Below are 18,116 nucleotides of genomic sequence, written 5' to 3'. Positions count from 1 at the left end.
ACTTCCTATCTCTCTCCCCATGGCTTTCCGTATTTGGTTTGATCCACCGTGATCTTTATGCTCATTAAGTGATAGATTAGGCAAGTACGATCCGCACTTTGTCATGGTATCAGAGCATAGGTTTAGCTCTCCTAGTTTAGCTCATTAGTAGTTCACTAGGATTGCTCCCATTCCTAGATTAGTTTTAGATCTCGAGAGTTCTTCATTTAGAGAGTTGAGTTCATTGTGAGCTCGAGTGTTTCTTGCTGAGAGAGATTTTCCGTCCCCATTGTTCTTGTGAAAAAAAATGATAGGGAGAGAGGATCAGAAATGTGCTTCTTGGGCCTCTATAGCTCTACTCCTGAATCCGTGCCTTAAAGCTAAAGGACAACGACCTCCAAAGTGCATGTAGCTTAAGCCACACCCAAGGACTCTGCAGCTCACAGCGTGCCCAAGCCACAAACGGGACTGCAACTAAGGCTCCAAGACTCCAACAGCTAAATGAATGCCTAGAAGCTCCTGCAACAACATTGACGGAGGCTGCATCACCTTCATCTATGGGATTGCTCCATGGCTTCCCCACCACTGAGGACTCATGCAAATGGCAGTCTCTTCTCATCCTTTTAGATAGTGGCTGAAATAGAGTGCAATTTGCAACGGAAGCAGTCTCTTCTCATCCTTCGGGGGCCTTCTTTGGTCCAATACATTGTTTGAGATCTGTGGCGAGGTTAGCTGCGTCTTAGGTGTCTGATGCACGAGAGGCTTGCTAGAGCTGCGACGAGCAACAATGGAGTCGATAAGTCCCCAAAACGCTGCCAAAGATCTCGCCATGTACTCCAAAAGCTCCATGCAATCTAGCGCGATGCTCCAGGCTCCCTTATAGCTCTCCAACAGAGCCTCTACACTGGCTCTCCAAGCAACGCCTCTAGCGCCTACCTCTCCAACGCCGAGCTACAAGCCTAAACAATTGGCAACAACCTCCCAATGAGCTACTAGTTATCTGCACCATGCCTCTTCCATGGCCTCAACCGCCTCATACATCCTTGCGAGCTCTAGCAGCCATCTCTTGCAACAGTAGCCATCTCTTGCAACAAGCAAGCAAGCCAGCCACAAAGCAGCTCGTTCGACTTAGCTTTCTTGGGATTCCTCAGCATCACCGTCGCCTCACGCTCTCCGAAACTCAAATCCTTTGTGTCGCCATCATCGCCTCAAACCTTTCTTCTAAGGTCTCTACCAAAAAAAAGACACGTGGTAGATAGGACCAAACCATGGTTGTCTGGTTAATTCTCAAGGTTTAGTTAGCCGTGCAATGGTCAGTAGAGTGGCACATGGCAGATTGGAAGTAACTATGGTTAAGCATACTTAACCTTGGATGAGACTATATGGTTCAGTTAAGACACCAGCAGTCAAGTTTACCACAAGCTGGTTTAGGTTCAGGATTGGTTAATTGCTACATCACCAAGTGCCACCTAAGCACAAAGGCCCTTGTTAAGCACAGTTTGAATTCTGCATGTGAATCCCCGTGCCACATCATCAAAGGCCCTCTTCTTCACAGAAACTTCGAGAAGCCGTAACTTGCAATCCAGGAGAAATTTGAACATGCTCCAAAAAGGAAAAGTGATCGTCTTTTCGAGCTCTACGCGCCTGTCAGATCAGAACCACTATATGCAATTAGACACTACCAATATTGAAAGAAATCAATTGGTAAGTCCTTTGCAACAAATGACAAATCAAAGCATGAATGCACACATAGCTGTCATAAGCATGCCAAAAGCACAAGAACAAAGTGTCATGCATCAAGCTACATCAAGTAAAGATGAAAGAACAAAGTGTCACGCATCAAGCTACGTCGAGTAAAGATGTGAACGCCATCGACATCAAGCATTGAGAAGCAACAACCTTGCCACCTTCAGCCCATATGTTTGTAAATCAAACCTGACCACCTGAGAGTAGCGATGAAAGCACCCAGGGGAGGTATTGACGTGTAAAAGCCACACTTGACCACCTTAAGTAGCAATTTATGCACTAAGGGGAGGTGATGGAATGTAAATCACATCTGACTCGCAGTAGCCAAAGGATCATGGCACCAAGGGGAGGTGTTCAGAGTTGTGGTGCCATGAGCACATAGATTAAAGGCTAAGGTATGGTATAGGAAAGAATTAAAGTAGCCACCCTAGGATGTGGACTACATGATATGGAGATGTGGATTGAGGATATCCATAAGGAGAGATGTGGATCAAAGGAACCCACATGTGTTGACTATTCAAAGGGCACTCTCTATATAAGAGGCCTATCATGTATTGTTGATATAGCACATTGGAATAGATTGAGTGTTTCATACTTCCTGTCTCTCTCCCCATGGCTTTCCGTATTTGGTTTGATCCACCGTGATCTTTATGCTCATTAAGTGATAGATTAGGCTAGTACGATCCACACTTTGTCAAAGTATGTATGTTGGCAATGTGCTTGGAGCATGTTGCAGCAATTATTGGAAGTTTTGAAGCAGTGGCATTTTTGGGGTGTTTGGTGCTCTATACAAGTTTATGACTCCAAATTATATCTGGTTTATGTCTTCGAGTATGGTAAGCAGACATTGAATCCGGTGTCACAAGTTTGATGTTGGTATAGAATATAGATGTCGTTTTTATAGTATATGGCTATTCCAACACCGTGATGCATGTGAACCGCATGGAATATTGGCAGAGTAATGGTGTGTGATGGGTTTGTGCGTGTTTCTTGGAGGCATAGAACACTTGTGCTTAGAACTCTTTCAAAACAGATGATGTCGTTGGCATGTGAAGGCAAGGATCTGGTGTTGAGAGATTGTAAAGTTCGCGTTGTGGCTGCGTCAGTTGCGAGGATTGCCTGGTCAAATGGCCAAGTTCAAGTTGACTTGAGCCGAATGAGTTCTTGTTGGTCCAACTTGATATGTTTGTGTTCAAGCTTTGAAAGTAGGAAAAGATTTTTTGGCTCACGCACACGTGACAAGGGAGTGTATACCAATCCATGTGCTCGGATATTTGAAGGGTCAAAAGCGAGTGCTTTCATTGTTAGCCCTTGTTCTCCTTGGGTAGGCGGGATCTTAATGGTTTTACTACAAGTCTTGTGCTTAGTATAATTGTGTGGGGCTTTGACTCCAGCATCTTGAAGACGTAGTCATTGTGGCAGTCTTTGGAATCGTTTGTACAGCAAAGGTATGGCACACTATGTTTATGTGGTGGCTCCTTTAGGTGTTTTTTATTGCGGTCTTCTAGATCTACATCTGACTATGATGCAAGCCTGATTTTGTTTAGTAAATTGAGCATAGTCGAATTAGTAATCCTTTTAAGAAATATCGACGAGTTTTTGGTTGGGGGCTTGCTTGGTAGAGGTTCCCACAAAATAGTACATCAACCCCACCGAATGGTTTGTCGTGGTTGTGCTTTATTTCCCACATTCCTGAGTTTCCATATACTATACACACAAGGGAAAAAAAGAGGTTTCATACATACAAGAGGGAGCGGGAGCTCGAAGACTACTCATAGAAAGAGAATAAACTAGAGAGATATGGACTCAAGAGTCTACATAAGAGGATATCTACAAGAGAGAGACAAAGAGAGAGAGAGAGAGAGAGAGAATGGAAGAGGCTTGAAGAGACTAGAGCTACAGTAGCATGAGCAGGGACCCTCTCTTTTCCATATATCCACATCCTCCTTATTCCACATAGGAATTCTAGAAGGATTCCTATTGACTCCACATTCTTCCACACTCCTCCACATGCCTTCCACACACTTGGCATGTGATCTCTCTTATATTATTGGAATATATGGACATGAGAACCACCTCTTTATATGACTCACTCTTCCTATTTTCTAAAAACCCCATAATATCCCATACACAAATAACTCTCACCCCATTCCAAAGTATTTATCATTCATACACATGGTATTTACAATGATCCATTCCACTCATCCTCTCAATCCCATATAATATCTCAGAAAATAGAAATAAGTGAGAGCCGCTAGAAAAACAATACCAATGCCAAATAATATATATCAAATTTTGGCGTCACACTAGGCTAGAGAGTCTTTTTCTTAGATCCTCAATTTGTTTTTTATAAAAGTAGATCAAAATGATTAAGTTTGAATTCTTGAAGTAAGGGTTGATCCCTTTTCCAATCTCGTGCTCTCTATCCCAACAGGTCATTCCAAGTTTGAATGCCCTTTTTATTCAACCTAAGTACATGTTTCAGATCTTCATGTGCACCGCTTGAATCCTTAGCTGTGAAGATGCAATTTTCCTAAGTTACCCTTCCATTTAACTTATAGTCTAAGAAATTCCCAACCTCTCCACATGGATCTCCAAATACTTGAATCTTTAGTGAAACATTGCTCCTAAAGTGATAATAGCTTGGGATAGTCTTTCTAGACTTTACAACTTTCAGGTCTAGTGTGCTCCAGATTCATTCTAAGCAAAATTCAATAGAAGATGGTGTTCTTGCATTCAATATCTCTCAACAACAATTTCCCTTAAAACTATCCATTAAAATGTGAATTGCTTCGTAATATATGATTTTATAATGCATTTTATAAGCTTAAACTTTAGTTTTGTTGTTTTATACTAAGTAGACATGTAGTGTGCTAACAAGTATAATAGTATGCTATCTAGAACTCTTACCACTATAACATTCTAACAAGATTTTTTTGTTATTTTATTCTATATGAACTAGTTATGGAGTTTGCTAATTAGCACCCCACTATCCATAGCTACATTATGTCGACTAGATGTGTGGTTCTCTACTCACAAGAAATCTCGTATGATAACTAGTACTATAGTATGCTAGGCAGAACTCTTACCAATATAGTATGTTGAGTAGCACCTCATTATGCATAGCTGCATCACTCTTTTTCGAATGCTAACTAAATGTTTGGAAAATCTAACTAGCATTGTAGTATACTGGCTAGAATTCTTACAATTATGTGACTAGCTTTGGATTAGTCTAGCTACAACTGGTTATTGTATTATTTCTTCTATACTAACTAGCTCTAGATTATGCTAACCACTGATGGAGTATGCTAACTAGCTCCCTGTTATGCATAACACACCTGAAAGCAGAAATGAAAGGAAAGGAGTCTAACAAGAGATATATAGATTGATTGCACGGGAGAAGGGAATGAAGAAGGAAGGACAGAAATAAGGACGTGGCATCACCCAAAATCTTAACCCACTCCCCCCCCAACATATGGCACATGCCATATATTGGGAGAACTTCCTCTTTTTTCCATCACACCTTTTGTTAGGACTATCAAAATGTGGTCATGTTTGGTTTTGCTTGACAGAGGTGGTAGGTGCCACCACTACTACAAAACTAGGTAGAAATGGCAATAGGAAATGGCACACAATTTCATTTTTGCCATTTCTTATGTATGAAATGGCAACAGTTTCTCAAATTGCCGTATTTTTTGCAAAAATGACAGTTAGAAATGGCAACTAGTTCTTGAATTGCCATTTCTTTGGAAGAAAATGGCAACCTTTTATTGTCTATCGTTTCTTAGGAATAATTGGCAGCACCAAATGGCAGCCAATTCTTGACTACCATTTCTTCATACAGCAAATTCTTGATTGCCATTTCTTGGTATGAAATGGTAGCCATTTCTTGACTACCATTTCATTCAAAGAAATGGCAGCATAAAATGGCAACCACTTTTTGACTGCCATTTTCTAAGAAGAAATGGTAGCACAAAATGGCAACCATCTCTTGACTGCCATTTCTGACGAAGAAATGGCAACACAAAATGGCAACTATTTCTTGAGTGCCATTTCTTACGAAGAAATGATAGCACAAAATGGCAACCATTTTTTAACTACCATTTCTTGGTAAGAAATGGCAGCACGAAATGCATATGTGGAGTAAATTTACACAATGGTTGACCATTTAGTTGCTACAAAGTATCTTATTATTGCCAAAGATTCAGTGCTACCATTTACAACATTGATATTACTATCACTATTTCTATATTTAAAAAATGTCACTAACTAAAATCCAATGTAACCTTACTTTATTAACCAAACACTACTGAGACACCTATCAAATCACTTCTTCAAATTTATGGTTTAGACATATCATCCATTCACAGAGTTTTATTTGAATCGTTCACGTCATTTGCATGGTTGGGCAGGCGTATTTCTTACCATGCATCATGCAAAAGCATTAAAAGATGCACTTGTGTGCTTCTAGCGTGTGTGTGTGTGTGTGTGTGTGTGTGTGTGTGTGTCCAGTAGGTATGATTCATTACACAAGCCAAATGAGAATAAGATCCTTGTGCTTGGAAATTATCATGTGGATTGGGTATCATTTTCATGGTCGGGCATGCAAATTTTCACAATTCTTACCAATCCATCATGCGACATTACTAAAAATATGCATTAATGTGTTTCTAGCATATATGTGTGTGTGTGTGTCCAATGGGTACAATTCTTTTCACAAGCCCTAATGAGAGTAAGATACTTATTTCTACAAATTTGGATGTGGGTTGGGTACCATTTGTGTAGTCAGGCATGCATAATTCTACATTTGTGAATCGGTGTACTTTATCATTTGTGTGTGAGTTTATTGGAAAGAAATCAATGAGATTAATTTCCTTGTTCTTTCAATGTTTGATATGGTTCGGATATCATTTGCATGGTCTAGCAGATGTATTTTAACAATTCTTACCATGCTATCATGCATGAGTCTTAAAAATAAGCATGAGTATGCTTCTAGCATGTGTGTGTGTGTGTTTGTGTGTACAATGGGTATGATACCTTAAACATACCTTAATGAGAGTAAGACCCTTGCGCTTCCAAATTTTGATGTAGATCAAATGTCATTTGAGTGGTTAGATATGCGTATTTCCACATGTCTTACCTTGCATCGTGCATGAGCACTAAATATATGCATCAGTATGCTTCTACTATATGTGTATATTTTTTATTAGTAGGATGCATTTGCATGCTTGGGCATGCATATTTTCACAATTCTTACTATGTATTATGCATGAGTGTTAAATTATGCATCGGTGTGCTTCTAGCATATGTATGTTGTCTGATGATTATTACACTGCTCACAGTGAATGTGGATAGATATTATTGGCATGATGGGGCATGCTTATTTCCAAAATTCTTACCATGCATCGTGCATGAGTGTTTAAAATATGCATTGGTGTGCTTCTACAATATGTGTGTGCACCCGATGGGTATGATACTTTGCATAGGCCCTAATGAAATTGATAGAATTGTTCTTGCAAAAGTCTGATGTGGATCAGGTATCTTTTTCATGGCCGAGCATGTGTATTTTCACAATTCTTACCATGCACCATGGATGAGTGTTAAAAATATGCATCGGTGTGCTTCTAGCATATGTGTGTGGGTTTTATGGATATGATACTTTATACAAGTCTTAATACCAATAATATCCTTATCCTTGCAAATTTTTGAGTTGATAGGATATCATTTGCATGGTTGGGCAGATGTATTTCCACAATTCTTAAACATGCATCATGCATGAGTGTTAAAAGTATGCATTAGTGCTTCTAGCATATCTGTGTGTGTCTGCATGATACTTTACATAGCTTCAATGAGATAAAAACCCTTGTGCTTTCAAAGTTTGATGGGGATCGGGCATCATTTTCATGGTTGGGCATGTGTGTTTTCAAATTTCTTACCATGCATTGTGCTTGAGTGCTAAAAATTATGCTACAAATCAAGCAATGAGTAAAAAGCAATAATGTCAAGCAACAAAGTAATCAAAACAAATGAGAGAAATGAAAGCACATAAACAAGACAACAAGATACCAAGAAACCATTAAACTCAAGCAAGTAACAAGATGCAATCATATCAAGCAATCAAGTAATTAGAAAATGTTGGTAGCATCTCCCTTAAGCTATAGAAAAATCTCATATTTGCCTTTTGTGGAACCATAAAGACATAAGAAACATGTAAACACACAATGCAGATTCCAAAGATTCTTCTAATGTGGATAAAAGGGTTGGGAAGCTTATCAATCACTCAAACTATCAACCACTCCTTTAGTTCCCAAAATAGAAATCTTCTTCTTCAAGCTTAGAGTGGAGGGGAGTGGGCCAATAGGGGTGTGGATGGTGTAGGGTGGATGGCAAGGTAGGGCAGGGAGATGGTGGATGGAGGGGAGTGGGCCAACAGGGGTGTGGATGGCAGGGGAGGGTAGGGAGATGGTGGAAAGGTCATGAGGAAGAGGCAAAAAGTTGGGAAGATCTCAAACAAGAGATGTGTGGGAAAAAAAGAAGCATTTGGGTTTGCTTTTTGAAAGTTTATCTAAGTTGATATAGGCATTGGTATATACTGGCACCTATACCAACAAAAGCATAGTTTTCCTTTGTTTTTACATTTCCTAAAAATTTTAGTACTTCTCTCACTTCTAGTTTCTGACTAGGTTTGATAAATGATGACTTGTATTGGATTACAAAATCTTGGAGCCTAGAAGGCCTTGTTTTAGGGTGCGTGTTGACTTTTTTTACAATATGTCCTTTTTTACCACACCTTGCACCTTTTAAAACATACATCATTGTACTTCTAGCCACACATATGGTATTATATGTGTGTGACACTTTTTGAACAAGCCTCAAACTAGGTGATTTCAAGTCCTATGCAAAGAATCATGGCCATTCTATGTCATTTGCATGGCTTGGATTGGATATTTCCTAGTTGAGCACCATGCATCATGCTTGGGGGAGTCACTCATTGTATGTTACCCTATCACGTTAGTTCAACAGATGGGTTTTAATTAATTCCATTACATACATATTTATATATATAGAAGGAGCTAAATTAAGGCCCAAAGGTTAATATACAAAAGGGTATTTTATATTAAAAAAGTTTCAAAAGATCCCACATGGATATTTGCATAGAGTGGTGCATTTCATGGGACTTCAAATTTTAAAGGGTTCAAATCCCAATCTTAGATTGTTGTGGTGATTTGTAGTCTTTACATTGTGTAAAATGGGTGAAAATTTGTGTCACATGAATGAAAAGCTGTTAAGTTTTAGGCTAGTACAATCTCATTGCCAATAGTTGCCAGCATGAAAGCCTGCCTTGATGTGTTCAACTAGCAACCACATGCTCATTTCCTCTCTATTTTCATCTTCTTCATTAATCCTAAAAATTCAAAAAACAATTCAAAGATTTAAATTTGAGTAGTTTGCTATTTAAATGAGTCTTCATAGAGCACTTGGCCATGGTGGTGAAGCACTTTGGGGCCTTTAGTGGTCATATGGTTGCAATAGCCAAAGCTACGCCGCATTCAAATGATCATTAAGGATTATGGTAGGTGGCATATGGCTGATTTATGACACACATGCACACACACACACATTTTTTCTACACTCTTTTCACATACACATATATTGATCTCTCTCTTTCTATATCTCTTTTCTCTCTCTCTTTCTTTCTCTCTCTCTCTCTTCTCTCTCTCTCTCTCTCTCTCTCTCTCTCTCTCTCCCTCTCTCTCTTTCTCTCTATCTCTTTCTTTCTCTCTCCCCTCTGCCCTCCCTACTTCTCTCTCTCTCTCTCTCTCTCTCTCTCTCTCCCTGTCCTTCCCCCCAAAAGTTAACTCCCTTATGTATCTCTTTTAATTTTTTCCTAATAAATCCAAATTTTGCTCTAGATCTCTACTATTTTATTACTATCATGGCTTTTTCTATGTCCCCCCCAATTTTTTGATGTTTTAAATCTTTGAATTTATTTCCTTTTTTATTAAACTCCCCCCTTTTTTTCTTTGTTTCAAAATTTTCTTTTTATTTTGGTTGTTCCTTTTTATGACCTATTCTACTTTTTATAATTGTATATCTATTGGCTCGTAATTTCCTAGCTATCCGAGGTGTTTTTAAGAAATCAAATCTTTTTTACACTAATGGTTTAAACCATTTGTTCTTTTTTTAATGTGGAAAAAACCCCTTCTTTTTTGTAACCAATTTACCTAAAGATTACCCCCTCTAACTTATACTAGCTAAATTCACTTGGAAAAAAAACCCTCCACTAAATAATCCTTAAACAGAAACCCAAAAAACCCACTAGGCCAACTTGACTATCCCCGACTTGCTACCCTATCCCGACTCAAGCTCCTTAGCATATTTAAGAAACTCAAGCGCTAAGCCTAGCCTCACCTTGCTTATGTTGCATAGTACCGTCGTATCTTCTCCCACTTGCTGCACCTACTCATCCCACTAAAAGAGTCCCTTACATAGCTTATAGACTAAGCTTTTGCTAGTCTTGAAAAGTCCCACAGCCACCATCCGAAGCTAGTGCATCACTGGTATCTCAACTGGGGGGAACTCAACTCCTGCTGCTCGTGTGCTCGTACTAGCCTTTTACTGTTATCGGTACATCAACTGTCACGCCGCTCGAAGACTAATCAGTAGGATGCCTTCATAGTCATAAAGGTACACAAGGAAAGCCCTTCTCTTTTCATGGACCTCTGTGTTATAGGTAGCACATAGAGTCAACATTTACTTCTTCTCACCCTACCTACAGGTTCTCTGAACAGCTCACATAGATGGCCGGCTTGAGGCACATTAACCGCACTACCTCTACCTCTCTATAAATATTTACTGCTTCCCTTCCCCTAAGAATATCCCGTTGTCCCATTAAAAGGATTTACAGTTGTTCTTTCCATTATGCGTAGTGATTTAGCTTATGCTCTCCTATTAATTACTTTAATATAGTTGTAAAGCTTTGGTAGTTTTTTTCCAATTCAGGCCCCCTTTTTTTTATCATCACCCCATGATTAGAAAATCCCCTAAAATTGTGTATTCAATTACATTATTTTCTGTTTCTTTCTAGGGGAGTTTCTTTTACTTCCTTATACTTGTGCAAAGTAGTGTTTTCATACAATCTAATTCTACTTACATGTTACCTTTATTGAGATATAGACATGTGGATACTAACGGATATATATACGGTTGTATATAGCTTATCCTAATTGTTGTCTTTAGTTAGCTAATATGGCTAATTCAACTCTAAAAGGTTCTCTCTCTCTCTCTCTCTCTCTCTCTCTCTATATATATATATATATATATATATATAAGACACTTGTTCCCTATCATATATAACATGGTGTTTTTTTTTTAAAATAAACCATTATACATAATTATTGGAAGGTGCCAACAGATAAGGAGTGTGGTTTTAATAAAAACAAATGTATAGGCTCTAATCCAGGTACGTGGATATGGTGGTTTTTTGGTATGTATATTTGACTGGATTGACATGGACTACTCGCCGACTCATACATTCCCAGTATTTCTTTTTTGAATCCAAAAGGTAGGATGGTTCCTTAGTAAAAGCGATAACAAGCCGGGGTAAATAGGCATTACTTGTCTTCCCACTTGAGACTATGATGTTCTAACACTCAGTTTCTCTTGGATGGTGGTAGGTAAGTGGACCCTCACCTCGGAGCCTAGACTACTAGATGGATTTGACACTTTGTTACCAGTTATGAGAATCCAAATGTTAATAAAAGTTTTTTCCACCTTTATTTGAGCATCGTGTGCCGTGTTGTTTATAAGTTTCTTTTTTTAAACACACACATGTGCATGCGCATGTGTTATAGATATTGTTTTGAAAAGATTTATGGAACATTGTGTAGAGTAGGAAGCATTCAGAAAAGATAGTAGCACAAACAAATGGCATACGTGTTTTCCAAGTTAAATTTATTTATTTTCTTAATTAGTATTGCAATGACCATAACATTTTTGGATATTTTGCATGAAGATATTTTAAACAAATATTCTACTAATGATCTCTTGAATGTAACTTTGTAGGTTGATGCTTTTCAAAGGGGACGAGTAAAGATCTTACATAACGACTCAAAAGACATAGTTAGAATAGGGACAATAATTAGCTTGGATCCTTCATTTAGAGTTCATGCTATACCGATAGGAGTTGGTTATATAACAGTATGATTTGATGATGCAATCAATAAGGATGCTTGTATATTTAAAGCAAATGATGAGATTCAGACATTGGGTTAAGCCGTAGGCTTGAATGTTACTTGGAAAACTCTTCATGTAATGTCTTTATAATTTTATATTTTATTTTGCTATTTACAAATTGTATTATTTATTTCTCAATCAACTATTGAATAATATTTGTTATCAAGTAAAATGCATGTGTTATAAAAGATAAAAGTTATTCCTTAGAATTTTAGCTAACTTCTCCATAGTGTGTACTATGAGTACTGATGCACTTAAGACTTTTGATTAATCTTTCACACTAAGACAATAAATTTCATTCATGGATACCAAGTATCCAATGTAAAATTTTAGTCATTTAAGATTCCAATGTCATGTAACTTTTTTGCCTATTTTAAAGTTAGTAGAAGTTAACTTTTTTTGTCCATTTTGAATGCTGTTGTTTATAAAATAAGAAATGGCAATTGTGATACAATTTCTTGCCATTTGTAACATAATAACCGGCATTTTGTATGTCACTTTATTTCCATTTTCAACATGAAATCTTGCAAATTTTATGTCATCTTTCACCATTTCGAATATAATAAGTGATAATTCTTATGTCACCTTTTGTCATTTCAAACATAACTTTTATGTAACCTTTTGCAATTTCTTTCACAGTCGATCTCAAAATGTAGTGCCATTTCATACATTAAAAATGACAAAAATATATGGTACTTTTGGTTGCCATTTTGGTTGTGGAAATGACAAAATTATATGGCACTTTTAGTTGCCATTTCAGAATCAAAATGGCAAAAATATATGGCACTTTTGGTTGCCATTTTGCATGTGGAAATGGCAAAACTATATGGCACTTTTAGTTGCCATTTTGTATATAAAAATGGCACCTTTGGTTGCCATTTTAGAAATGAAAATGGCAAAAATATATGGCACTTTTGGTTGCCATTTTGCATGTGGAAATGGCAAAACTATATGGCACTTTTAGTTGCCATTTCATACATAAAAATGGCACTTTTAGTTGCCATTTCATACATAAAAAGGGCACTTTTGGTTGCCATTTCAGACATAAAAATGGCAAAAATATATGGCACTTTTGGTTGCCATTTTGCATGTGGAAATGGCAAAACTATATGGCACACTTAGTTGCCATTTCATACGTAAAAATGGCAAAATATATGGCACTTTCGGTTGCCATTTCAGACATAAAAATGGAAAAAATATATAGCACTTTTGGTTGCCATTTCCAAAGAATGGCATATGTGGAAATGGTGGCAAGAAAGTGCCATTTAATAATGTAGAAATATCACTTTTGGGCTACCATTTCTACCTAGTTTTGTAGTAGTGGCGCACCCGCCTCCTTTATAACTATTTGCATGCCCTAACATTCACCCATTATGACCTTTTACTTTGCATCCAACGATCCATTTCCACAAGCATCCGCATTTATTTTTGCCCACCACCACTACTACCATTTTACTCCTTTAATGCCATCGCTTCCTTAATGGAAATTGAAAGATTAGTTGCACTAGCGAGTTTGTGGCAAAATGGGTGCACTCAAGGGTCTAGAATCCCCCCCCCCCAAATAAAGCTACCCCTCTTTACTTATGAGCTATTTTTTTCCAAAGTTGAATTTAAAAGGCCCTCTTATTAGTATAATACTAGTAATTTCTTTCCTAAAGTTGAATTACAAAACTCTCCTCTTGAATACACGTGGAACTCTAGCATTTGGTGAGGTCGACCTCTTGAGGTTCCTGGTGTTTTAATCGATTTGGTTAACAATATGCCACCACCGGTTGGTAATGTCATTTGATGTATAGTGGCAAGTTCATAGAGCTAGGATTGTGCCTGGGCCCAAGATGATTGTAAAGAGAATAAGGTTGGCCCTGATCCCTTCAAAAAATGGCATGTAGAAACAACCAAATGGTTGATTTTGGTTTTCACTTTTTGATTGCACACATTGGAATACAAGCTCTCGTTCTCCTCTATGGACTTGTCTCTTGTTCCCTCATAGTGCCTTTCATGAATGCCATGTTGTCTTCTCCTCTTCCCTTCTTCTCTCCATCTCCCTTCTCCAGTCCCCTCCCTCTTCTTCTACTTGTGGATTCATAATTGCAACAAGCTGGGAGATGCTAGAGTGATACTAGTGGATGGCATTTGCATGCAATTCTCTCAACCCAGAGTAACTTGGAGGAGTACTCCATTGGTGTTCTTGTAAGATCACCATGACACTTGAGTCACTATTGGGCTACATATTTTTGGCACCATTACCAAGGAGTTCCCGATATGCTTTTGCATTGCATTTTCTTCTCTCATTATCTATCCATTGCCAAATGATGGGTATTGTACGGAAACACAGTTGGTTTTAGGTGTGAGTGGAAGAGAGGTGTGGGACGTAATTTTGAGTGACTTTGAGGTGGTTTTGGTGTTTTTTAGTGTCCAAGGTTTGTGGAAGGGTAGTTTATGTGATTGCTAACATGAAACATAGGATTATTAGCTAGCATGATGCTACTAATATTATCGCAATAAAGAGATTCACATCATAGCCAATTTGTGCTAGCAAACTGCATAACTAGATGGCCTCACATGCTACAATTGTTGCCCCTCTATATACAACCTTTATAAAAGATAATGCAATGGTTGGCTCCTTCTTCAAAGACCATGACACTGCAGACCATGAAAAATTGAATACATATCCTAATGTAGACCTCCTATCATCTACATTGTCTTCCCAATCGACATCTGTGTATGCATAAATATTGGGATCTGTACCAACCCTATAGTGTACACACCACATGATCCTACGAACTGCATGCATGTGTGGCTTCCTAGGTGACTACATAAATTGGCTAACTACTCTAGCTGCATAAATAAGATCCCAATAAGTAATGGTGAGGTAAATAAGATTCCTACCATTCTTTGATACCTATTTAGATCTTCTATCTCATGTCACCCATATGTGCTAACAACTTAGCATTCGGGTCAAGTGATGTACTTTGAGGACCTCCCCACACATGCTAGTGGGCTTGTCCCAGCCCTACTTAGCAGCCAATATACATTGCCCCATGCTTGTTAAGCTGTTAAAACTAGCTTAGAGGCTCCTTTTGAAGCCTTGCTAGACTAGCAGTCCAATGCCCAAGCACTCAGATTGATCCAAGGAGAGCATTTGATTCCTGTTGGCTGTAGTGACCTATTAAATCATGGATAGGTTCTTATTAATCATAGAGTCGGATGGGAGAAGGCTTCATGGGGACGTTCCACTAGAATGTTGGCTTGGCATCTCAATGCTGGAGTTCCAGCATTGGGAAGAACACGAGGAACCACTCTTATGGGCTTGTATACAGTCATGCCATAATTTGCAAGCATGCCTAAAGCATATCGACGCTTGTAGCATCCATGTGTCATAACCTTCCTTGATGACCTCTATGCCAAGAAAAAAATGAATCTCTCCAAGATATTTATCTCAAACTCATCTTGAAACCGACCTTTATTTGAGCTATGAGCTGCTCATCATTTATTGTGATTATGAGATCATACACATATAGAATGATCACAGCACTTTGTCACTTGCTCTAACTAACACAAAGAGAAATGGGCTGGTTGGACAAGCATAAAAATCCAACTTCTACAAATAAGTAGTAGTGCGACCATGGCAAGCTCAACGTGCTTGCTTCAGCCCATATATCACCTTCCACAATCTACATACTATGTGCAAATGTTTGGCATCCTCATAACTTAATGGCTACTACATATAAACCTCTTCTGATAACTCTGCATTTAAGAATGGATTGTTGACATCCATTTGATGCATTTTCCAACCATTAGTTGTAGCTAATGTGACCAGCATCTGAATTGTTACCATCTTGACCACAGGGCTAAAAGTCTCTTTGTGATCAATGCCATTGTGTTGAGCATACCCTTTAGCACCAAAACTAGCCTTGTACTTGCTCACACTGCTAGTTGCATTATGCTTCACTTTGTAAACCCATTTGCAACCTACGACATTCTTTCCCTTAGGCAAGTCAACAAGTGACCACGTTTCCGACTGCTCTAAGGCATGCATCCCCTCATCCATGGCCTGTATCCACTTGGCTACTTTATGGCATCCTCAAACTTCTTGGGTTCCTTATTTTGTAACACATTTGTCAAATAAGTATGGTGCACTTTCATAAACCCATCATAAGTAAGCCTTTTCACTAAGTATATCATTAACAGAGGTTTGGATGAAAATGTTCTCTCTTACTTTCTAGGTCTTCCACGAGTAATCATCAATGAATCAGACATAATATTTCACATGTTAGGATGAGAAGCTGTCCATACATTTGAATGAATCATTCAAGCACCCTTCGTGCTCTCTTTCCCTCAGTAGGAAATGGCTTCCTTGCTTGTTTGGAAAACTGGCAAGCACTACATATGCATGACAACCCAACTGAGAACCCAGGAAGAAGGGTGCTTCCAAGGATACATGGCTCAACTAAGGTTGAGGAAGTAAACCTAGTGCTAGAAGGGGAAGACCCACAACCAGTATACATAGCAGATGACCTCACCCTCAACAAGGAGTATGCTTTAATTACCCTCCTTTGAGAGTACAAGGATTGTATGGCCTGGAAGTACATAGACCTAAAGGGTGTGCCCGCTGAGGTTGTATAGCACACGTTACCCATGCTAGCTAATGTCAGGCCAGTGCGACAACGTCCCTATCCTATGAATCCCAAATATGCACTCATAGTGAGGGAGGAGATCCAAAATCTCATAGATGCGAGATTCATCTATGAGATAGAGCATACAGCTTGGGGGTAAGCCATTGTTATAGTCTTGAAGAAGAATGGAAAGATTCGAGTATGTGTAGACTTGAAAAAAGTCAATGCTGCCATAAGGCCTGGACCACTATCCATTGCCTTTCACGGAACATGTTCTAGAAAGAGTAGCTGAGAAGGAAGCTTACAGCTTTCTAAATAGATTCTCAGGTTACAATCAGGTATCCATCCCCCCAAAGATCAACATAAAACTGCCTTTGCAACTGACTGGGGTGTGTATGTGGCCAAAGTGATGATATTTGTACTTACCAATGCACCCGCCACATTTCAATGGTTGATGATCACCGTCTTCAAGGAGTACCTAAGGGACTTTGTAGAAGTTATCTTGGATAATGTGTGCATGAATTCAATATGGATGATCATCTGAGATACCTGAAGCTAGTCTTTGAGAGCCAGGTTGTATCAGATATCCTTGAATCCTATCAAGTGTCAATTTTGGGGCAAACACAGCGTGATTCTTGGTCACATAGTCCAAGGATTGCATCTCCACAGATTACAACAAGATCAAGCTCATTCTAGAGTTACCCCCCCCACAAATGCCAAGGGACTGCAGTGGTTTACAGGCCATATGGGTTACTATCAAAGATTCATCCTGTTCTACGCAAACATAGCGCAGCCATTGTACAAGTTGTTAGATCTGGCCACATCACTGGTATTGCAGGCCCCAATCTAGAATCTAATATTACACGTCCACATAGATGCCTCAAAATTTGCCATCGGATGCATGTTAGCCCAACCAGGGGAGTACAACATGGATGACCCGATGTACTTTGCTAGCCGACAATTAACCTCTGCTGATATTAATTACACAACAACAGAGAGGGAAGGCATGGCCATGGTTTACGCAATTAAGAAGTTCAGGAATTACTTGCTAGCCAACAAGTTCATCTTTTTTATTGATCATCAAGCATTACTATAATTGGTTAACAAGCCCTGCATGACGGGACACATAACAAGGTGGGTGCTAATCCTTCTGGATTTCAACTTCATAGTCGTAGTGCGTAAAGGAAAGACCCACATCCTAGTCGACCACCTCTCAAGTATTTCCAATGGGGAAGCTCCAAAATGAGTCAAGGATGACCTCCCAGATGCTCCCCTATTTCTTATTGACATAATTTCCGAATGGGCAGCCAAAATAGGCCACTACTTGGCAAACAAGTTACCCCTGGACAAATCCCTCAAGAGGGATTGAGCGAGGATTGAGCCCGCAAACTCATTAAGTATGCAGCACCATATCAGTTAATTGTAGGCCAACTCTATCGCATGGTCAAGGATAGAATCATGCACAGGTTTGTGTGCAAACACAAATATATCGACATGCTCAAAGAAGCCGATTCCGGGATAGTAGGTGGTCACTTCGCC

This window comes from Dipteris shenzhenensis, chromosome 3, assembly GCF_047967505.1.
Source record: "Dipteris shenzhenensis isolate YYH24624 ecotype China chromosome 3, Dip_SZ_1.0, whole genome shotgun sequence".
Taxonomy (NCBI): domain Eukaryota; kingdom Viridiplantae; phylum Streptophyta; class Polypodiopsida; order Gleicheniales; family Dipteridaceae; genus Dipteris; species Dipteris shenzhenensis.
Note: the sequence above shows the minus strand (reverse complement) of the source record.